Source organism: Neodiprion virginianus, chromosome 5 (genome assembly GCF_021901495.1).
Source record: "Neodiprion virginianus isolate iyNeoVirg1 chromosome 5, iyNeoVirg1.1, whole genome shotgun sequence".
Lineage (NCBI taxonomy): Eukaryota > Metazoa > Arthropoda > Insecta > Hymenoptera > Diprionidae > Neodiprion > Neodiprion virginianus.
The window spans coordinates 4870362-4894951 of NC_060881.1; the positions used below are offsets into that span (position 1 = coordinate 4870362).

At 40.3% G+C, this 24590-nt stretch overlaps 1 protein-coding gene and 1 long non-coding RNA gene across 4 annotated transcripts in view; one reads left to right on the forward strand and one right to left on the reverse strand.

Moving 5' to 3' along the window:
• Positions 1 to 1026: 1026 nt before the first annotated feature.
• LOC124304335 (uncharacterized) overlaps positions 1027 to 24590 on the reverse strand; it is a 52421-nt gene continuing 28857 nt past the window's right edge. The window contains exons 3-5 of one of the 2 annotated variants that reach the window (XR_006908151.1): positions 18056 to 18232; positions 16816 to 17040; positions 1027 to 1359 (exon numbers count right to left, since the gene is read on the reverse strand). This is a non-coding gene — a long non-coding RNA (uncharacterized LOC124304335). Of the gene's footprint in view, positions 1360 to 16815; positions 17073 to 18055; positions 18233 to 24590 lie in introns of both variants that reach the window. The other variant, XR_006908152.1, reaches the window with a different exon arrangement.
• LOC124304332 (leucine-rich repeats and immunoglobulin-like domains protein 1) overlaps positions 4809 to 24590 on the forward strand; it is a 57449-nt gene continuing 37667 nt past the window's right edge. For both annotated transcript variants that reach the window (XM_046762376.1, XM_046762375.1), the window contains exon 1: positions 4809 to 4999. The gene's annotated coding sequence lies outside the window, so the exon portion shown is untranslated. The remainder of the gene's footprint in view (positions 5000 to 24590) is intronic.

Consider the following 24590-nt stretch of genomic DNA (forward strand, 5'->3'; position numbering starts at 1 on the left):
TTCGCTGCGTTTTCTGAGTTCCTGGTGGTCCAATTAGTCAGGAAAGGGTCATAATAATCGAATCCGAGACCTAAAATTTTTTGGTCGAAAAAAAAGTAAGGCTGACCCCTTTGCATTTTTGGCCAAAATTTGAGTGATTTTGAAAAGTGCGGGAATAAATTCTCTCCGGCACTATACCGACGTCATTTCGCGAGAGAACCCGATCAAGCGTAGTCCCAATACGCTGTGATTATTGTATAAAAAGATCCAGCCGAAAAACGAAGAATCCTAACCGTTGATGCTTCTTGCTCTCGTAGATGACTCTCACATTGTTTCTGAACGTGCAATCGGTTTGTCAGGTCCACAAATATACAGTTTGAAATGAAAAGTCAATTTTTTTGCAACCACGCAAAGAATGTAAGGCTTGATTTTCAGATTAAGATTTCGAGATTTAGACTGTCAGATCCACTGAATAATAATTCCCAAGCCAGGTCGAGGTAACCTCGGGGTGCCCGATAAACCTGGTGTGTTTCTCGCGACCTACAACCGTGCGTATACCTACCTATCAATATTGCATTGCAGTTATTCCGCTCCACAGAATGAACCCCGTGATAATATTTCAACATCACGAGCCACGGAAATATTATTTTCATTGTCTGAGTCGGCGAGCATTCGTGGCTCCAATCGTTGGATCCTCGCAGTCGTGGCTTCATTGCGAGTTTCAAAATTCATCATTGTTGCTGGTTTTCCTCACGATCAACAAATTCGTACGAAAGGCAATGTCAGAGATTGGAGACAAGAAGGATAAAGAAGTTACTGAAAAGGATTGGAGAGAGGCGCTTTCACCCTCCGTCAAATCGCAGTTCAAACCCTCGATTTGGAGAGTTAGTAACAACAGCGAATGAATTCGAGGAATGGACATTCTTACCTGTATTCACCTTTATCGAACGTTTTTCCGGAGTTCCGCTTGTTCTGTAACAGGAGGTACGGAACGAAATTCACTCAGTTAATACGCCCATTGAAAACTTCTTTATTTCATCATCATTGTACAATTTACAACTTTCCAAAGATCAAGGTACTCAATTAAGTAAACATATAAGTGTATTAAAACTAATCACTTAAGAAAAATCATTCAGTAGACCAGTTTCTTTGAACATAACAAAGAAAGTACAATGTTTTTTGTAAAAATTACGATTTCTTCTACTTTTACATAGCTATGGTCATTTGACATTTCATCACCCACGCAAAGTTTATTGTTCAAGCAATTTTCCAGCTCCGCAAATACAATTATCCTTCAACTCTCCAAAGTCTTCATACTCCTTGTACAAACAGCATGGAATCCTCTGCATCATCATCCTACGGTGTAGAGCAAAGGAACAACTGAAAATAGTGGAATACCATAAATATAAGCGTCTTCTACATTTATGAAGTGAATGTTTATATTTTGCTGAAAGAATCGGTGATTGTACGTATGTACACATTATGCAGATTGTATACTATTAATTCTACATGCGCAACTTTGTGTATTATTACTATACGACTAACATTATTTGAATAAAATACATTTATCACCAGGAATCAATTGTGTATTGTTTTAACCCGAAAATTATTTCTCCCTCAGTTTTCCTCAACACATTTATCATCGCGGTCTCTCGCGTATATTCAGCTTAAAGTGACGAGTATGATTTAACTCCGACAAATGTGAAACGCAGATATCCAGTCACGTTTTAATATTATTATGAAAGTGATTTATTTTTCAACCGTGCAGAAAGAATCAATGGTGTTGGCCTAGGCTCGGAAAAATTCCAGCTCTCTTAGTTTCATTGATGGTTGCATCGACGAGAAATAAAAATACAATTTTTTCATTCATTCATACGTTGTGGAAAATATATTCATGACAGTCGAAATATCGTTGCCAGAAATAATTTTCATCCTTCAAATTTTTATTTTCTAAAGCATGCGATGATTCGCGAGTTGAACCAAAGCAGGGATAATTTATTTACCGATCAACCGATGAACAATTTTCACAAATAATAGTTTTTTATCTCATAAATTTTTATACAACTCTCAGCACCGTCTGGGATGAGGCAGGCCTTTCTGGGATCAACTACGTCGTAACTGAGACCCGTATCATCATCATCGGTGCAAGCTCACACTGTCCCATCAATTAATCATCACATCAGGTTCGCCCGTTTCTCATGTGTCCAGTTTATACGCGCAAGCAGTGCCATGGTCGCGTTACAAACCGGAAACAAACGTGTATTCAGCCGACAAAGTACAGCTTATTCATCTCGGCGTACGTAGTAGTTGCTTTGCTCTCCACAGCTTGCAAACTCCTAGAAAATCGCGACTTGACTTCGCTCAGCTAAAGCTTCTACGATGCAGGGCAGCTCCAGGGAGTGAATTCTTGATGGCCCAGCAGGGCGGATGTAAAGGTATACCGACTGCTCCGGGATTGCAGAATGCTGGGCCGAAGTCCTGCATCCGCCTCCGTGAAAAGTGGATGGTTTAATAATAACCTCGGAGTCTTAGACAGCGGCGTAAATGAATCAAGTGACTCACGTTAGAGGAGCTGAGAATACTTCCAGCGACTTGTAAAACTTGGTATTTTTTAGTGCTGCGCAAGAAACTTGAATTTGGATAAAGTGAGGTGTGTAACAGGAGCATGAAAAAAATCCGGCTACGTAAAATAAACATTCCCTCTTTTTCAAGCTCGTTTGTTTTCCTAAGTCACCTTTTTCAAATAACACTTCACAGGTGGGTGATTTTCATCTGTTCATATCTTATGATATACCCTTAAATTCAACTTTTCCGCTAGTCGTTTTTAATCTGTCAAAGGTAACTAAATTTTAACAAATATATCCTCGTAATATTTTTTCAGCAACATTAAGGAATAGAAAATGCACTTTTCGGAGCTTATTTACGTTAGAATAAAAATTTCAATTCCAAATGAGCGCATACTGCGCCATATTATAGATGACAATGACCATTATTTAGATGAAAATAAGATTATTCTCCATGTACGAATTTATTTTTACAAAATTCCATCAGAGTTTCATTTTTTTTTTTTTTTTTTGCATCAGCAACTTCGGCTGTATATGTTTCAGTATAGGTATAAGCAGTACATTCTGTTTTTCTACCGTGAACGAATATGAAGATGAATGACGAACAGTAAATTTATCTAGATGAAGATGAAAGTAAAAAACTCTACTCATATTGTCTTTACGAGATAACATATGAGAGAAATTCATCCAGGACGATTATTTTACAGTTCAGATAAAGTTATGCAAACAGTGTGTTGCGCAATGATTTACGGTACACGAAGAAAAATAGATATAGATGTAGTTTTGCTTGCCGTACAGTCTTTGAATATGTTGGTTCTTCGCGACAACTGAAAAATGTACTTCCGGTGATAAAATGAAAATGAGTTTTGTAGCTGTAAACAGAAGATCTGAGATGCGTGGCTGTTATTTTTTATTGCGATAATTCGTGCTCTATTTTATTTCAAGGATTGTAACAACGTAGTAAAACGAAGAGCTATTCATTATAACATAATTCACAGCTGTAATTCAGTTAAACAGTCGCAGTTGTTCTACACATTTTCTTGCTAATACAAACAATGTTTAAATTATTACAGCACAAAGCTTATACATATATATGAGTGGTCGAGAATGCAAGTGGTGTAAGTCAATTCGACCCAACTTTTCAGGTCAACGAAATTTGAACTTTGTTGAATGCGAAATGCAAATTCCTTTGTCCTGAAAAATTATATCAAACTGACAATCTCTCCTACATCCGTTTTACCAGGATGTCATGTAGCGTACATAACGAATGAAATATTTCTGGTGCAGGATTGAAGTTCCGCATTTGAAAAGTTCCGAAAGCGCCTAATTCCGAATTATTTTGTGGCGAAACTTGAAGCAAAGAAATCAAACCTTTACGGAACAGCAAAATTTCGAATGGTTAGAAAATGCGTGATTCCGAAAATTCAAGTCTCGATTGAGCAAAGTTTCGAAAAGTAAAGTTTCGGTAGAATGAAATTTCCGAAAGTTAAAATCTACTCGCACCGCGTAGTTTACTCAACGAGCGGGTAGAAAAAATGGGAAAAACCGATAATCAGAATGACCGAGATTCCGATCGTAAAAATATCGAAAATACAAAACAAAGAAAGATCAAAGTGGTAAAATTACTCCAAGCCAGAAATTCCCGGAACTGAAAATCTTTGATCTCTCGGAATTTTGATGTTTCAGGTTTTGAAATTTTTTCATTTTCGCCTTTTCGGAACCTTGGACTTTTGCATCTTGGAGCATCAGGTTCCGCACCCTTCGAAGCTTCGATGTTCCGTCAAAGGTTTGATTTCCTAACTGCAAGTTTCTCCATGAAAAAATTCCGAATCCATAGTTACCGGAGCTTTCCAAATTCGGAATTTCCACCCCACCCGAGATTTCCCACCATCAATTGTACGACGTCGAAACGCGGTTCCCGCGGGAAGTCGGTCCGCTTCGAGGATCCTTTCGCACTTCGCATCTATCCGGCCGAACGCCCGGAAGACCAGGTGTGTTAATAATCGTCCGGGGGTCAGGCGGAGGCGCAAAACCCGCAGGCTCGAGCTCAGGTAGCGAGGGGTGAACCTGCAGGTTCACCCAGCAGTGCTCGAGGGTGGCAGGGGGGTGGTTTCGGTATTGACCCAGTTGCCGCCGCGAACCGCGTTCCATCCACCTACCCGAAGCTCGTCTCACCCTAGCGAGAGAGGGATGGCCGCTCTTTCGGAAGGGCGAGCGCTCGCGCAGACCGAGGCTAGCTTCCTCCTCTTCGCCGACGACGTCGTCTCCCTTTCACAGACGCGAGAGGAGTCCTCGGGAGCACGAGGTCGTGGCTCGCAGTCGATCGCTCCTCACCCTTAACTCCGGCGCTAACTCGACGATCCTCAAAGCTGTGCGTAACACCCCGACGTTTTTTTCCCTCTACGCGCGATGTTCCATTTTTTCCACGCGCTCGAGTGATTAGTACGCGAGAAAAGGTGAGTTTACTCTCAACTTTTTATCACCCACACCCTCGGTTCTCGCACTTTTACCATCCCAGTTCTTCCGTCTTTGCCCAAACTTCTTCATTGTCTGGCTGAATCGTTCGTTAGAATTCTTCCTCGTTCTTCGTTATCCTCAATTTTGGTTTTTTCTTCAAGGGCCGTTTTTCAACAACTTATCGTTTGAGCAAAAATCGCGCCGCGCCGTCAGACGCGTAACAAGTGGCACCGTCTTTTACCCCCAGCAGCCGTTCCGCTGCCCTTGCCTTTAATTTCTTGGCGGTGTATCTTCTTCCTCATCTTGGTTGTACCTGTCTCTTACCGTAACTAAAACTTATAAGAATTTCTTTTCCAAGTCGCTGAAGCCCGTCCAAACTGACCGAGCAAGATAAAGCTTGAAGAAAAAAGCTCGTTGCTTCTTAGGTTCCATTACACGCAGCTTAATTGCAGACCGATCGGATGATCGGATGATTCGCGCTCTCTGCGAAAGCATTTAACGAACGATTTACAATCTCGCTGCACTTAGCGCGATAAATTCTGAGCAAGAAATTTAGTGTCGAAAATTATACGAATAATGCGAAAGTTCAAGACCGACGAAGACTCTATTATTCGACTCAAGTTGGGTTAAGTCAAGTTCTCGAGTCTTCGCCACTCTTGTTCACCGTACTTTTGGAATTAGCAAAATCCTCTCGAGTTCACCTCCCGGTATGGTAACCGGATGAAATATTCTCGAACCAAGACAATGCCGAGATCCCGGGAACCGGTCTGTTTCGTCACCGTCGCGAAATACGTGGAAAAGTTTTATATCCCTATCCGAGAAACTTTAAATCCGATAGATGAAACCTCTCTAACGTTACGTCGAAGATGTGATCGATATTGGGAACCACCTCACATAATTCACAAGCAAAACTTTCAAGCTCGGTGGCTTTTTTTCTTCACACTTCTCTGGCCCTTTATCCCCTTGGAATTTATTTGTTTACGTGTAGAAATGTATACTTTATTTACTGCGAAGTAGATACGTGTTCCGATTTTTTCTTTCTCATCGGATAAATTTGATAAAAAAAAATTAATCGAGGATTGGACCGGAGCGAAAACAACCGTTAAAAGCCTGTTAAAATTCTCACGTATAAGCGTCTTTGTTCGAGTGAAGGAAAATCGGTTAATAATCTCGTTCAAAGTTTTACCTGCACTGTTTATTCAGCCCTTGGGAAAAATTGAAAATTCTCTTTGTTTACAAGTGATACATGTTTGCGTATAAAAATAAAAGCTCAGGCTTGTATCGCGACACAGCATGAATCGTACGGAACAACTCGAACGGAACATTTCGAAAATACAAGTTAATTTTTTTTTTTCTACCGACAAGTTGGCACCGCGACTCTGTACCGCGGAGAACAAAGTTAATCGCACGGCCTTTCATTACCTGCCTCAATTAATTTTCACGGGACTTTGCCGACGATATAATTGCGTATCCGTTTCTCTCTCCGTTGCAGCAACTCGCAAGTTCAAATTGTTCCATTGTGCAGCTCAAGTTACTAACGCTTCATCCAACAATGCTTGTCCACGGTGCGGATGCAGGTATATTGTATACTTTTATACATACATACAGATGTACATGACAGCGCAACGCAATGTATATATTATAGGTATAAACATCATTTCAACTTCGGAATTATACCATAACTAGAAAACTGTAATATCTACCTGAAAGTTTCTCGCTGAAGGATATAAAAGCTTGACGTGCTTCATCAATAAAGGTAAAATATTTCTTTCTGTTCCATTTCAACTCTCAGTTACATGTTAAGAGCTCTAAGGTCTGCTGTAATTGCAGAAAAATAAAATGATGAGAAATTTCCTCGGGAAAAATAAACATTTTTTGTTAAAAAATCCTAGATGAAATTCAAAGATCTTAACTGTGGCTCCATTTATTTAAACATGCAACGATTTCTGGAATGCAAAATACGCCTTATCGATACCAGATAATATTCATTTTTAGTACAGTATTTAATGAAATTCAACAGTTGCGAATTCGGAATCTAATCTTGTTGGCATTCATGCACGCTGTGCATCATCTCGAATTAAACTCCAGCTATTATTTCTTCATGCCAATCGGTTTATACAAGTGACTTTACACGCATGCATCGCAGCTGCGTCATCATACTTGCAACAAAATTGCAACTGCAAGACTGGCGAATATCGCTTGGTTGAGTTTCCAACATCGTTCCGTTTCCATCAATGAAACAAGTTGATCAATTCAGCGCCAATTTAAACGCCGTAAACGACGTTTAACGAGGCGGCGAAAGCGGTGATCATAACTTTGCGAAACTTGAATCAATCCCAAATTGACCGCTCGCAGTTTATCGGCTTTCGTGTCTCCGTTCAGGCCGGGTAATTGACCGTCAGATAATCGTCACTCCGCGTGTTCCAGATGTTGAAATCAAAATTGCAACGCGATGCGATATCCGCAATTATAAATGCCCAGTCCGTTTCTCCGCGTAACTCTGCGCGTAATTCGAGCAGGTCAATTTTTCCCTTCCGGATTGTTTATAGACGTCGCAGCTTAGCTGACAGCCAAAATATACGCCGGGAGTGATCGAAATCAAAGGGGAATTCCAGAGAAACTTTTTCATCGTAGGGATAGAAAATCGGGTGACGGGATAAGTTTGAAAATTTAATTTTTTATCGGTTAAAGATTTTTGATGGTCGAAACTTTGGCAAACATAAAATTATGCAATGAATCGAAACCCCTCGGATGATGTCAAATTTTTTTTTTTCAGAAGAAAAGTGCCATCTCATCACTGTCGTATCGTAATTTCGATAAATAATTAATCGCTGTAAAATCGTTATCAGATCCTTTGTGAAAATATTCTATCGACTGGAAAATTGTTGACAGTATAATGATATGGATTGGGAATTGTGAAACTTTTGAAATTATTGTGTATTCTCTTTTACGGCGGACAAGTAGACAAGAATCGCATGTTTTGCTTATTAGACACACTGCATTGAATTTCATCTTATTAAAAACAATCTGGAAACGTTTTCACCCAAATTTGTCGTCTGAAATTTGTTTCAGTTACTGGAAACTCTTCTACATCATTTTATTATCGCTTTTTCATAATCAATTTGTATCCCAAAATGTGTCTGAAATTTGTAAATCATTTGGCTATTTGGCATTGTGTATAATGTTTGTAATTTGACAGTAAAATTTAGTGGTTTAATTAAAACTCGACAGCGTTATTCTCTGCGTTCGCGTTGAAATTCGCTCGGGTAAATAGTAACGATCACAAACATCAGGTTGACCAGTTCGTAGATTAAATTTGTATAGAGTAATTAGCAATATTCCCGGGTCTTGGATTGAATTACGATTGTTGCACGCCCCGCCCGTACAAAAACGTTCAGAGCTATTCGGTATCGCTAATAACAATGGCAGTGCCATTTTGTTGATAGGAAAAGATTTTCCGCATAGTAATTAGTCCGCGACTGGGGAAACTTTCAAGTCTGGAAAACTTTGACGGCGTTTTCGGGCCACGGAGCTGAATTGAAAATAATCAAACACTCTTCTGAATAATTTACCCAAACAATCCTTAAAGTTCGTCCCGCCCGTTTCACCTCCGGAAATACAACGAACTTACAAGTAATTTGGCTTTAGGCAGATCCAGACTTTCCTTCCCTGAATGATAGATGACCAAAAGTCTTCTGCCTTCTTTTCGGACTCGGGGAGAAAATGTTAGGATTTAAAGTTGGGTTGAAGGTTTTATAAGGTCCGCATTTTCGAAGAAAAGTAGAAAGAAATATATGAGATGGCAAGAAAAATTATTAAATTGGTTAAAGTTGACTAAAAAATCGTCGATCGTTTTTCCATAACCGAAAATTTACCTTCCGTTGTTTTATTTCGAAGGAATGACGAACCGCGATCACTTTTTTCGCGGTTCTGGTTCTCCAAGCATCTGAAAACGAAGGATCTTCATCCTACAGTCCGAAACCGTTCCCAGCAAGATCCTGTTGCGCCCTTCGGAACCTCACTTGTTGCGACCAGCGTATTTAAAGAAGAAAAGCTACCTCCCGCCTTCTTTTATCAAATTGCAATTTAGCGGCCTGCAACGGGCTTTTCGATTCCTCGCGCCGTCGGTCCGATGCTTCGCAATTACGGTTTTACGTACCGTGCTGGGCGGCAGGAACAAAGGGAAAAGGATAAATGAAATTTATCGAGCCATTAACTGCGCCGTTGCAACTGGGAATTGGTCGTCCAGGAATAAGAAGTTCTAGAACTCGGTGGACCAGAGCTGCCTTCAAGTTGTTAAAGAATTGCGCCTCTTGCATCGATCGGAATTGTTCAGCAGGGAATTTCAGTACACGGTCAACGGGAGAAAATCTAATTCCGTCCGGTCAAGCAGCTGCAAAAATTTCCAACTAAATTTCACCTTCGCGAAAAGATTTTCAATTTTCTGCTCGTCGTATTACCTCCACGGTACTTCAGGTCTCTTTCATATATTGCACGCCTCGGTATTCTTTCCAATTTTCCCCACCAAAGAGAATCTGTTTTTTTTAACCCGAACTCCCGTTTGTTTACTTATTCGGTAAAGTATTTCGTGCGCTCATTTCTGATTTTCATAATTACGTTACGCGATGTCGTTGTTGTTTTTTTTTTTTTCTTTTTCTTTCATTTTTTTTTCGTTTTTCAACCAATGTTCGTAGTATTAACAAAATGAGGTGTATTTATAATCTTACCAAAAATAACACAGCGAAATTATAAATTCGCTCCAGTTCTCACATGCAAATAAGCGACGGTTAATTCTTGCTAAAAAACTGCCGTATTTGCATTTTATTCAAGGTATGAATTATATATTTGCGGAACAGAAAACCGCAGTTATGTGTAAATAATATTACCCGCGGAGAATTCGCGTGTCACGTTTTTCTTTTTCTTTTATTCAACATCGTTGCTAACCATCGGCTCGCAGGAAAAACGGTCGTCGTGGTCAGCCTCGGTGATAAAACACCCTCGTAAATAAGAAAACAAACAAGTAAATAATTAAACGTTGAACAATCCCTCGTCTTATAAATTTCTACGAACGGGGTTCCAGAGAATGAGAAAATATAAAACGTGCGACGGATAAAACGAGGAAAATTTCAGGGAAAGTGAATGAAAAGAAGAAAAATAAAGAAAAAAAAAAAGAAATAAAAAAGAAAAACCAAGAAACGAAAAAGAGTTCCTCATCGTGCGAATGAAAAAATCTCCCGTGCAGTTGATCGCCGGTTTTCCGGGACCGAGGAGGAGTTCGCCCGGAAGTTCTTGGGGGTGGAAAGGCAGGCTACCCTTTCGCGGTTTGTGCCGTATAACGGAAACGGCTGAAAGAATGTTACTAGGAATATTATGCAAAGCGAGCCACTTTTCCTTAAGCCGTTTCGCGCGTTGCATTAGCATAGCGGTTATACCCGCACACGGGAACAATTCTGCCATGCTCGTGTACTCGAAACACTGTATTTTAAATTCTGATAAAGGAGAAGAAGCGACGCTTTGGGCCACCCTATGGATTCCCCGCAGCAATCTCGCGGCCCACTTGAAATCCCAGGACGTTGAACTAGTTTCCACGATTTAAGACTGGCCCCCTTTGCTCCGATCCCCGCGCTTCAATCGAGCTTTTCATGTTAACCACAATTCCCAACCCCAATTGTCTCGTAGTTCAACAGATTCAAGTTGGATATCGAGTTCTCGCCTTGCCAACGTTGTATTTTCATTCCTCCATGATTTCGTACGCGAAAAGTTACGAAAGGTTTCATTGTACGGCCAAAAATAATCGTTTCCTCGTGAAATTCCACCGTTTATATATCAGAGTTGTTGAGAGATTGGGGGAGCAGGTCTGGCAATAAGAGTAATAGATCATAAAGTAATCGTTAGGATGAACTAACCTGTGGAATTTTGAACGTCAACTTCTCACTTTGTTTTTAAAAGTATTATCCAGTTTAAATGTGTCACATTGAACCAGCAATAATTACTTAAAATCGATTCTGATCAATTAGGAAAATGTACGATCTGTACAAAGGTACGAGTCTTAATCTCATCTGTATCGAACGCTTTTCAATTCCACTGTATATTGACTGGTATAAATATAAAAATGTTGCCATGTCACCGAACATACAGCCGAACAATCATCGTTGTAATTAATGCTTGCGAATTCGAATTAACCTAGATAATGAGATCATTGTGAGAACAGATTTGATTTTGATCTGGCGCGTGTGCGTCTGTTGTTATACTGTAATACCGTTTACGCATATTCGGCGTGGGCAGCACGCGAATGGGAGAAACGTGACGTGAACAGTTGGCTGCGTGATTTCGGTAATTGGAAATTACGAATTCAGCCCTTGGCTTGATGGCGTAACTTAATTCCACGAATTGGGTCCTGTTGGGTTTGAGGCGTTTGGAGGTAATTCGAATGAGACGTTTCACGATTAGGTACAATAGATTTTTATTGTAATTGGGATAACGTGCGCACAACACATTTTATACCGGAAGAAGACGGAAGAAGCGAAATAACTAAAACCATGACTATGTAATGCGTAGCTCAAGTCTCGAACCACTTACATACGTCTAACTATACTGGCTAACTCTATATCACGGCACATGGATTCAATAGGTACATATATACGTGGCTATGTATTAAGCAGCTGGAGCTTTGGGTAGATTGATAAATATTTTCCCAGGACTTGGGTGCTGCCGCTGCTACTGCTTCCTTCTGACGTAGATAAACTTCTCTGATACTTGGTTGGCTCCCCTAAGTTTCCCTGACCGAAGGGGTTTGTCCTGTCCAACAATTTCAATCCTGAATTGATCATCGTCAACATTTGGAATACCGATGAACAGTGATCAAAAATCCTTCTTTCATTCAAGTTATAGATCATCAGTTCAAAGAAGGTCTTTAGCCATGTTAGAAAGGTGTTAAGAACACGACTGGAACTTTGGAAATGTTGATCTGCAGATTGACATTTACCAAATTTCTTGGTGTCGTGGCAGGTTCGAGAATACCTTTGACAAAGGAAGGTGAAGTTGAGAGTAGAAAAATGTCCGTCAAGTGTCCATCACCGGAGCCCGGTAATTAGGTGAACAGACATCGTACCAAGGATCACCTCACCTACCTCACTTGAAGAGATCGCGAGAGTCTCACCGAGTCCATTTTACTCCCCGACAAGACTCGGTAGCCCGCAAGTGTCTCCTTAGTCGTCCCGTTTCCGCCCGAAGATGCAGAGGATTCAGGAAAAGTCTGAGGCACGACAAGGCCGACTCAAGTCCCACGTCGACGTCGTCAAGAACCGTTTCGTCCGTAAACTTTGCCCAGAAATACCAACAATGGTAACAGCGGTGGGACGGCAAACGTGAGCTGATTCCCGGACCACGATGTATCACGATCATCGAGTGCAGCCCGAGGATCACGTACCGCACTTCCATGGATTTGCACTTCCATTCGAAGTGCACACCGTAACTTTTCAACGGAAAAAATGGACGAGTGAAAACCGAGCTGACGGTTTCGTCCGACAGTCGATATGTCCAGAAGAGAGGTGGAGAACGCACGTTTTTGCAACATTCGTTGCATCACTCCGACCTAGTATAAAAAAGCCCGACAGCGGTGCAAGCACTCGCTGAAATGGCTTTTCACCCGGAGTTTTTCGCATCTCTAACGAGACAAACGAGAAGTTCTTTCACGGACTGGAAAGCAGCGCGATGTTTTCCGTTCCTCGGCACAGTATCAATTTATAGTTATATAGTTAAAGCGAGTTTAGTTACGTCGTACGATGAGTGATTCGCAGAATTAACTTTGACGCGGAGTTGGACAGTCCAGAATGTCGAGCTGGGAATTCGCTGGAATTAACAAACCTGCAATTTGCAAGTATTCCCCGTATGCTTGAAACTTCACCCTCTGTACATCGAGTTGCCCACCACTAAGGGATGCAAATATCGATAAGACAGACCTACCGAGTTATCGGCTGACAGCGCGTTTAAAGTCCTCGCAAGTTTGCTGGAACTGCCCGTGCAGCCAGGTTGTGTGGATTTTGCCAGTAAGCTGTTGTTACGTTTTTTATGACCCACGCAGAAGCATTCCCTGATTATATGATTTGACTTGGGTAATAGTAAGGTATCTGTTTTACCGATATTTTTCACCCTCAGTGGTAGGCAATCCGACATACTGGGACGTTTACTCGGAAGAATTCCGTCCAACGTTCGGTCCGACCTTCTTATACAACACGGTTTTGACGCACGTCGAGCAGTCCTGATGGCCTCGTTTCGCCGGGAATGAAACAGGTGGTCATTCACTCGCTTCTTCAGTCCCGGGCGTTCCAATAAACCGTTGGGAGTGCACCGGGGGTGTTTTATGCCTCCTAATGTCTCGGAGATGGCCTCCGTTATTCCCCCAAGTACAACGGGAGCGGGCACGCGATCTGCACAGTAGGCTCCGAATGCCGGCCCCCTCGTAACTCGGTTTTATTCCAATCGGGAAACCTTGTAGGGCTCTAGCTCCCTCGGGGAATTGATGCCAGTTATCCGCCTCCGTACCCTCAAAAATTCTGGCCGATATTATCGTGAGCCGCCTTCATTTGCAGTAAGAGATAAGATCGATATTGTCAATTTACAGGTCTTGGATTGGATTTGGATTCAGTTTTTGGAACAATTGTAAAAAATATCCTATTTCCTCACCCTCTCTGACCCGATCCTGCGGAGTTTTGTTGCGTCATGGTTTTTCATCACGGCATCGGGCTGTTTGAAACCCTTGCACGGTGTATCATTTTGGGGCTCGAAAATTTTTCTGCCTCCGGTGAAATTTGGGAAAATTGATCTTTACGAGCTGTAAAATCGACCCGCTATTTCCTTCATTCATACTATTCCTCGGTAACCCGAGTTGAGTCGATCAACGGCTAACCAACCCCTCGTCGCGTGTCGAGTGAAACAAAGTGACGAATTCAGAGGGGAATTTATTTCACCCGGAGGGGTGGTTGCGTTCGCGAAATGAACGGACCGGGTGCTTTGTTCGGTTCCTCGTTTCGCAGGCAGGTAGCCACGGCACGCCATGGGGTAAAATGTAATTCTTTGTCACCCTTAGTGAAATTTCGGTGAAATTCGTGCGTGCAGTTTCGACTAGGAGATAGTGTCAACGATTCAGGGAAAAGGTTGTAGGGTGTAATAAGGTAATTTGATGAAAATACGAAGGCCATGAAATTCGTCGCTTCCTCATTATATGGGGCAAAAATTTATGGGAGTGACGCTCACTTGGATAAATTGCGGTGAGACATGAGAGCTCCGTTCGATTTCGTCCTCCCGGCTTAACCCTCGATACAGGGTTATTTCTATCGTCTCAGCTGCCAAGTAAGCGAACCCTCTGACGGAATGGGGACGCTTTTATCGAGCTGTATGTATATACACAAGGGGTAACTTTTTTGCTCGTCCTCTTCACCCATTTCTGCTTTAATTAGGTTAAACGCACCGGAACCAACCGTCTCGCACCGCCGCATCGTACGGTTAACGTCAAATTCAGCGGGGTGTAAAAGTTTAAGAGTTCTTTTCGAAAATTAAATTCCGTGAATTCGTTGTTTTGAAATTACATTTCAAGTATGGTTCGAAACGACGTATTAATATTTATATTATCATCAGTTATTTTCAATCAACAATGCAATTTTCATCAGAACAAAGAACGGCATTTTTTCTTGTGGCATTAACTGCATTGAGTATGTATCGATAGTGTTTGGTATAAATTCTTTGTTCAGGTTCTTTCAAGTTAATTCATTTATAACATGTTCAACCATTTTTCCTACATAGTACAAACGTGCGAGGTAGTTGACATTTAGGGTTAGAAACGATGCATTTACATTCTTTCTTACGATTCATTATTTCGATAACATTGTTCATGGATAAAAAATTTAAATTTGAAAATGATTCTTTCCAACTCAACTGACTCGCAGTCACATCCGCGAATCATAATTGCATTGCTCTTTACGCGATTGAAGCAGATTCTGGCAATCTTGAGAATTCCCGTCCACGTCATATAAAAGTGGCTCTGTTTCAAAAATATAAATTTATATACGCAAGTTTTAATAACCTGTTTGCGATAAAGGAGGCATCAAGCGTATTTACTGTGCTCGCGGTGGCTTTGTCTCATGATTTCGCAGCAGGCTGCTCGCGTTGTTCTCGTGGTTAATACAAACCGTTGACGGTTGCGCGGAATGAAAAGGACCAATTTAGAGAATTAGGAATCTCAGAAACAATGCCTTTGTTAGCACGACGTTTAAATTCTTATTTTCATTACTTTTTCATTTCGTCTCTTTTTTCATACGTTGCAGGTAAGAAGCTGAGGAGATATTACTCCGGTATTCGGTTGATAAAAAATGGTGAATTTACTTTTTTCCTTGTCTGGAGAAGAGGATAAAAAATAAAGGTGGCGATGGAGATAGAGTGAGAGAGATGAAAAATTAACCTGCGAGGAAGAGGGAATGTAATGAGAAAAAATAAACGAACAAAGGAGGCGAAGTAACGGGGGGAGTTTCCGCTTTGGGAATATTAACAAAAAAAAAAATCATATGAATACGTACACGGAACACGTTTTCAGCAGTAAAAACAAGAAACAACGTTTTTCGAATACACAACAACCCGAATGACGAACTTGACGTGACTTAATTACGTCTACGTCAGTTTTTGCTTTTTCTCGACTGAATAAAATCCCGCAATTCTCGACCTTTAGAATTTCTTTTCAATTTCGTCACTCGAATAATCCGCAATCATTCCGCTCAAGTTCGTCCCTGATTCAAAAATCTGCCGTCCGCTTTTCTATCACTAATATACCCGGAATTCATGATCTATGAATCGACGGTTAAGCGATTCTATTCACGTCACGTCTCCGAAGCTTTGTCGGATATCCTGACGCGTGCAGCAGCCACCCGTTCAACTCGCAGGATCTCTCGTTGAGTATTTCCTGTCACGCCTTCCGCAGAACTTTGAGGATTAAAAAAAAAATAAAAAAAAAAAAACTCGCGCTGCTGGAATGCTTGTTTTCCTTTTTATTTTTTATTTTTTCCCTCATTTTTCTCCAATGAAATTCGTCCGACTTTTCATTTTACTAAGCAAATTAATTTCATTCTTGCGTTGATTTGCTTTCATTTTGCATACATAAAACTCGTTTCAGTTCCTTTTTAGCGATTCGAGTGGAAGATGTCGCGAATATTCTTACCGATTAAATAGTTACCGAAATATCTCCATATAATTATTATACAGATGTCGTTCGATGCAATTTCAAAGTATTAAGCGATTTTTCACCACCAACTAATTTTAACAACATTCATCACCGCAGGTTTACTCCTAGTTTTTTTTTCGAATCGAATTTACTCGATTTCTATCTTCAGGTATTCGTATTCCTGAAGATGCCGTCTAAAACGAAAATCAAACGTCTATTCGATAATAGATGCAGGGAGGGGAGAAATTTCTCTGAAAACGCGGAATAAATTTAAAAATGAAGGGCCGTAAATTGCACCTATCTAGTTTGTTATGTGTGGTGCGAAAATATTTTCTTCCTGAAATTTCGGAATAATGGAATCAGGGAATCCTCGTATTTTCCACACGGAAAATATCATTTCCTTTAATATTCCGTAGACGATTTTTGACTCGCCAGAAATTTTTATACCGCATCAGCACAAACGTTGAATTTTTCGCTGACGGAATGTTAAGAAATCCGTTACAGATTTAAATAAAATCGTAACCAAGGTGGTTCAGTTTTATCATTTCGTTTTTTTGATTTTCCGCAAAATGAGAGCGAAAAAAAGTCAACGTAAATTGTACTCACCTCGGTAGAATCACGAAAGTGATTTTCTCATTGTTGAATCAATCTCTTTTTCAGTCTGTGGAAAACACTTGAATCAGGATAAATTCTGCAGTGTAATTATTCATTGGTTGGCAGCCACCCCATTTTCACTCTCTGCTGAGTTTCGCCAACCTGACAGCTCGCAAGCTCGCCTTATACACTTTCCTTAATTACAACAAGTTTGTCCCAGTTTTGATATCCATCACACTGTAAACCCAATAAATTAGTGGTTGACTATTCTGTAGATGAAATGAAACTAGGTTGAATTTATTTGACAAAGAAAATAAGCAAACTCTTTTTCACTCGTGGATTCGATCCAAATAATAATTATCATCTTATTGAAAAAAAAAAACACTTGAACTAACAAATTTTCGGATTTTATGATTGCTGATAAATTTAACCTTCAATTTTGGAGTTGGAAAAATTGCTAAGTCATCTTCATTCTTGTTCAATTGATTTTCGGATATCTATAACACTTGCAGATAATCGACGTAAAATTTTTCCAACAGAAATTCAGTCTACGTTAAAGTTATTACAAATTTATACAATTTAATTTGTGGCAATACGTATACATCATACATTCAACATTAACTGCCGAGCTTGCGACTAAACAGAACGGAATGAAACTAACGAAACAAACAATCTTCGCTCGAATGAGCTTAAAAACAAAGAGCTCTCTGTTTTCCGTACCACAATGGCGGTAAATAACAGTCCTGCAACAACTTCCGCATTAGCTTCTAAAATTTTCCATCCTCTAGACATATTTTATCTGGCACAATTTTACTTGCTCGGGGTTTCGTACGACGTTGATTTTCCCGCCTCGAACGTGGAAAATCTTCCACGTAAGATAAATGTACCAGTTATAGACACGTTTCGACCCAATTATAGACCCTTTTTTTCTTTCAAAATCATGAATTGTAAATTAACAATGATTAAAACCAATTGCTCGGAGCGTTAGACACTGGAAATTTATTCTTTGGTAACTTTACAACTGAGGATGAAACAGATACAACCAAAAAAGGTCAATAATCGGGACAGAGTCGATAATTGCAATTTGTGAGTCCGGAAGTATTTCAAGTTTTTGAAATATCGGCAACCGTCAGAACGAAAAAACGTTAATCCTGACGAATTCGTCACCGTTTACGTCTCGAATTCGGTGGTATCGACTTCTCTCCACCCACCAAGTGCAGTCGCAAATGATAAAAGATCATCTTATTCTTACCTCTCTATATCTACGCAAGCACCACAATTTCCTCTCTATCCTCTCTGAGATCACACTTGCGCTGACTGTACAATCAAATTTCCCTTGGGCTTACAACTGTGTCCCTGCAGTCGCATGGTGGCGTGGTTTTTCTTCTTCTCACTCTTCTCGTTTCGGATTTCTGGCTGAGCCGTCTGACTGGACAAAAAACAAAAAAATTGACACGTTTCACCGCAATAATTGTCACTATCGGCAAGCATATTCCGTCTACCATACATGGTTAACTCTGTTACAATTTGTGAGCAGAGTGATGAAATTCGAAGAAAAAAACGTTTCTAAAAAAATCATGTACGCTATTTTCATTCATTTATTTATTTATTTATTTATTTATTTATTTATTTATTTTCTTTTTTGTTTTTTTCATAACTTTGAAAATTTAATCAATAAACTTTTATTCAACAGGGCGTTTTCTCATCGTGAGATGGCGATCAGAAATGCGAAGCGAGTCACGCGTGCTTGCATCGAATGCACTCTGCATCCTTATAACTTCTTTCACGTTTAAAATTGAATTCAAGCACCTGCCGATGTCTGACAGACTTTGCATGCACAGCATTCCCCCTGCGTAAACGGGTTGAGAAAGAATATTTCAAGTTAATCTGAAGTCGTTTAAATATTTGCCAAACTTATTTTTCTAGCCAGCTCCGAAACTTTAGTATTTGTACCGCATATATATATATATGTGTGTGTGTGTGTGTGTATACTTAAATTTTAACGGTTCTTCGGAAACGTTTTACGTATAATACGCGCCTTGATATTGTACTTCGTTATAACGATATCAAGCTCCGGCGCTCTTGCTCAAAACTGAAGGTGAAAACTTTTCGCGATAACTCGCGCCTCGATTTAAGCCGAGGCGTTTTCAAATTTTCTTCAATAATTCATGCCTCGTCAATTCGCTCGAGTGTGTGTGTGCCTGTAGCCTGCTTTTAGATGTTATAAATATTCGATTGGAAACATCGATGTTCGATAAGTTGACGAATAAATTCGCGTACATCCAATCCTTCGTCTATGGTGTTTTACATTTTATCTAGTTTGACAAGACTTCGATAAACGCAAACTCCTGTTAGCTGTCGTTTAAATAATTATTGATAGCTGCGTTCAATTGTTGGGGAAATTAAAAAAAATTATCCATGGATATTCAGCAGTAGTCAGAGTTTATTCGCGGCAACGTTTCAGACCATATTTTAACCAACGGTTTGTTACTTTCATTTCTACTATACGAATTTATTCCTTTCTTTCAGGCTGTCGCGTCTATTCGTTGTACAGAATTATTACTTTACTTTTTACAAACTGTTTTTGTTGACACGCGTGATTTGACATCGAATTTACGAATCTGACGTCAGCTGCTTTTTAAATTTTGAACTCGAATTTCTAATCGTTATAAATGCCTGACATCGAAACATTGATCTGTATTACCGCTGATTTATATTCTAGAATTACAATTACATAATTTGTTAAAAAAATATCGTCAATTATTTTAATGGTCTCGTAACGCAAAACAAAACATTTGGAACATTAATCACTTCAGAACAGGAAGTCCATTAAAATTGTAAATTAAAATACGGAACAAACGAATGTACTCCGTGAGTCAAAAACTAATTAATTATAATGTTCCGGTTGAGTTATGAATCGTTTGTCGGTATGATTAATAAATATTCAAAGCTAATTAGCCCCGTGTCAGTATAAATTAAACAAAAATTTCGAGGAATCCAATTTTAAATAATTTCATACCACGTAGAGAAGATTGAGATCTATTTTAGCCGTTACACCGGGAAGTCGAGTCTGTAATACGAACCGTGCGAATAACTCTGCTGATAGACAAGGGAAAGGGATGAACTTGGGGGAGGAACTCGACTAAGGCTAAGGGTTTGTAATTGAGAGACAGCGACGTGTTAAACACGAGGAAACAGCACTCGTGCAGTTCGACGTCAAAAAATTTGCACGTCTGGAAAATCTGGATTGAGGCCTGCGTGAAAGTGGAAAATCTACAGTCCGAATAATCGCTTGATAGAATGATTAGCTGTGTGCAGGCCTTTCTTTTCTGACTGGAATTTTACACAGAGTTTAATTGAAAGAAAGATCAAGAGAACCGTTCAATTCGATTTCGCGAGAAAATAAAAAGAACAATTTTATCCGTCTGCGTCGAGAGAATGATGTTTAAGAAAAAAAATCGAAGAGTGAATGGAAAATTTGGGAAAATTGCGGAACGGTGAAAACGCGAGTCTCGCTGTTTCTGGACGATCGATACGACCGGAAATACGGGACCAATAACCGCACGGAATAATCAGGGCGTTTACAATATTCGAATATATCGATAGCCGCGTGACAAAGGTATGAAATTTCCCGCAAAGTATCGATGTTGGAAACAACCAGCCGGGCATTGCGGGTGTTATAATTTTAAAGGTATGTCGGATTGAATGGAAATCCATCCCTCGAGTCCCGCGATCTCTGGGTGACGATAAATTGGGATTGCACCAGTTGAGTGATAAAATTCCAGGCGACAAGTTCGGCCGGTCACGAATTTTTTGGTAGAAATGTACTATCGCAAAAGTATGATATCGATTTTCATCGTCAATCGTCGTTCTCGCTGGGATTATTAATTGCTTCATCCTTCCCACGAGTCTCGATTAATTCACAAAATTGCCGAATTTAGTTCGCAATTTGACGTTCATCGGCGCCCGCGCCTTTTGTCCGCGATTTTCGTCGCGGTTCGACGCGCGGGTTTATTGCCAATCGTCGGTTTGCAGATGCAGCGCGTCGCCGCCCGTCAGTTCATCAATAATTATTAGAGTACGGCCAATGAACGGACGGTTTTGGACACGTTGCGAAAACCTGCGTCATCAAACTACGCGAACCGGCTCGATGAGAGAATAAATATTCCGCTTCGTGCGGCTACTTTTTCATACGCCTCAATGTAAAATGTAAATTCTTCGCATCGCAGAGCCCGGATTCTCCAATCAAAATAGGTCGGAATTAAAAATTTTCGGGATATGGATGTTTCGAGAAAACAGCAAATTTTGACGTTTTTTGCATTTCCCTTAAAAACTGCTATCGATGGGTTGAAAATTGACTTGATCATCGTGCAGAGCAAAAAATCCTGCATCGAATTATGTCCTCATATGTACGCAGCTCAAAAATGACTTCAGATCAGAGTTTCCGAAGTTCAAAAATCCCTGTAACCGAAAATGCAGTCATCCATCTATCTCGAATGTTTTCAACTCACCCCTACTTTGACTGGATATATTTTTTCACCTTTTTTTTACACAGCAACATGTTACCCGATATTACAACTTGATTATAATCGAGGAATAGGAAAACGCGATGCATGTTGGCCTGATTTATTACATAACCTGCCGCAGGAGCTGTCGCTGAGAGCCGAGTTACGTGCGGGTAATAACATGTCGCGGTAAAGTGCAGCGAGATATGTTACGCTGAACCAGGTTTTGCCCTCATTCTGGATTCTGAGAAGGGAGGCGAGAAATGGCGAATGTCACCGTGTATATAAATTTAGAGATTTTCCTCGTACGCGCGGCTCGGATCAGCCGCAACTTCCGTTCAGGATTCACAGTGATTTGCAAAATGGCCTCAAGGAGATTCCCGACGAGTCAAGAATCGATACTTTATCTCTTATTTTATAACCGGGGAGTCGCGTATTCAGGAATCATCGAATTCTCACTCTGAAACAATTCGGAATAAATCATTGATATGCTTGAGCTTTTTTTTTACAATTCAAGTACTTGTATTTCACGAAATTAAACAGAAACAATCATCAATTTGATATTGAATTTCTTATTAACCGTCTATCTTGTGATGAACTTGACGAAAAGTTTAATGAATTTCGACACACCAACTATTAAAATTTCTTTGTTTCGTATTACTCACGACTGAATTGAAGAAGAGAACGAAGAAAAAACTCCGAATCTCCGATCCTCGAGGTTAATAATATAACTTGATGCCGTCTGGTTTCACCGTAATTTTTTCTACTCCCATCTTTCGGCTGAAAATCAGTTTCACGAGTGAAGTATCAATTTTTAATCCGAGAGCTTGCGGCTTCCGCGCAATATTACTTTCAACCCTCGAATTCATTCCCCCCCCCCCCCCCCCCCCTCTCCTCCTCCTCTTCCCTGTTGGCTTTTTGCTAGTAGAATATCAAGATGGTTTGATACGGCAATGAGTCGCATATTTATTTAGGACCTTGCTATTGCACCGGCAATCAAAGTGATTACAAAATTTCAATTACGTTTATCAAACTCCAGAGAAATTGTTGTATACCTACAACACGGTGTACTCAATAATCAATGTCCTCAATTTTTCGCAATCCCAACAATATTCAAACAGTTTTTTTTTAACGATACCTGTTTTACTGAATTTTTCTAGTTACTGTAACCAATGATATTTTTCTCAGTGTCGAACAGTACCAACTTTTATTAATTTTTTGCGTTCAATGAGTTTTGACAGAAAAGTAAGGCGAGTTTTTCGAAAACCGAACTCATATATATATATATAGAAATGATGTATCGCATGTAGTATTAAATTTTGAACCACCCTGTGACTATGCATTGATATATCGAACGAAGGGAAATGCAGATTTTAAGCTCCGACGCAGATCATACGTATACACGTGTTGATATATAATTCATCAGAACGTCGAATATCGGAGGCAGCTCGCGTTCGTGAAGAGGAATTGCAAAAATATTGACAGGCAGAAGGTCGGCGGGTTTAACGATGAGAACAGCTTGGTAATTTTCTTGCACAAACCTCGAGCCGTGCTTTTTGACCCATAAATTCAGCCAGCCCTGCAGTACCTCGCATTATATCCGCGAGGAAAACGAACGTTGAATATCGAAGTGCAAAGGGGTGATCAAAAGCTGGAGGAAAATATGATACCGGGTATGAAAAATGAAGAAACACTGGTAAAAATTCGAACCGCTCCGTCTACAGGGGCTGAAAAATTCATAGCGCAAAAAGCGACTGCCCTGAATTTCAAGTCCACTTCAAGCCCGGAAAAAGGAAGGGTAACTATCCCTTCGGCAAATTGTTGCCACCTGGAACAAACACTTCGACGCTCGGCGTCGGGTCAAAAGCAACGTCGGCGTCACAAGGACGATTTGGCGACGCGCCTCCCTTTGCCCGGTCGTTTCGGTCTATTGATAAAGCCGCGTAAACACACGAGGTGGAAATTACAGGCGTCGAGTAAACGAGGGACGAATCCTGCAGGCGTTCGACTTCCAAATGCTTCTCTCTTTGATTTCCGCGTACGTTGAATGGAATTTTCAGAAATCAGAGAAACTAAAACTGCCGGACACCTCAGTTGCGCATTAAGGTCATGTAGCGGTTCTACCTTTACCGACCGGGCAAACTCACCATTTTCCGTCGGTAAGGGTGAGAGTACTACGTCACCTTAAGTAATTAAATCGCGCTTTGCGTTCGAGTCAACAAAAAGAGTGGAGTAATATGACGCGCTAATTTTTTTCTCTCACAAAGTTTCGATGATTTACTTTTTTAGCTAAAAATTTGACAACTTGGAATATCACTCAGAAATATATAAAACTCGTGATTAATTGCGCCATCTGGGGGTGAATAATTTTCTACTTAAAATGCCGGCTATATTACTGTTGTTAGATTTTCTTCTGTCTTCGAATTATAAACTAAATCTATAAAATCGAAGCACGGCTGCTTACGAGAAGCTTTTCGTGTTCTTGCGTCAGCGCATTTCATCCGAAACGATCAGCCGATCGGTTTTTCGTCCGTCATCTTGCTCAGTCACTCGGTTACAAAATTGAGTATCGTTTTCGGAGAGAAAAAAACTTTTCCCACGTCGATAATTTGCCAAGTTTTTCTCACGCTATACGTTGTCAAAATTCGCGGATATTTTTTTTTCACACGCTGTCTCACCGTTCATTAATCAAGAAGACAGGCGGCTTACTGGCCCTGGAGAAACACGGATTTTACCGCGATTCCGTGGCTCATGGATCAAAAATCACGCGGCTGTTGTGCCAAGGCAATTTTGATGTTGACCTTAGGCGCAAGAAAAAATTTGGAGATCTAATTTCACGATAAAATGGGCGAAAAAAACGGAACGGCTTTTATATGATTAAAATCGCGTTTGTTTTGACTTTTCAAAGAGTGTCGACAGTGAAAGTATCACACCTTGAATGTAGGTGTAATAAAACCGGAAGCGCAAGAATACCTGAACGCCGTTTCCGTTGCAAATATGTACCATCAACAAGCTTTTCATCCTCTTTAATTTTCTTCAATTTATCTCGTTCCTCAGTTTGATACGCCCACCTTTATTTCACGTATTTCTGGAATCCGGTATTCAGTCTGCTCTACGTTAAAGAAGAGGAGTAAAAAGAAATTCTTTTGGCGGATCTTTTTTTCTTTTCTTTTTTTCTCCTGTTTTTTTTTTTTTTTTTTCGTTTTACGTTCCCAGCCGTATCCGGACGGTAGGAAAGAAGATTCGCCGTGTTTTTACTACCCAATAAACTTTACTTTATAC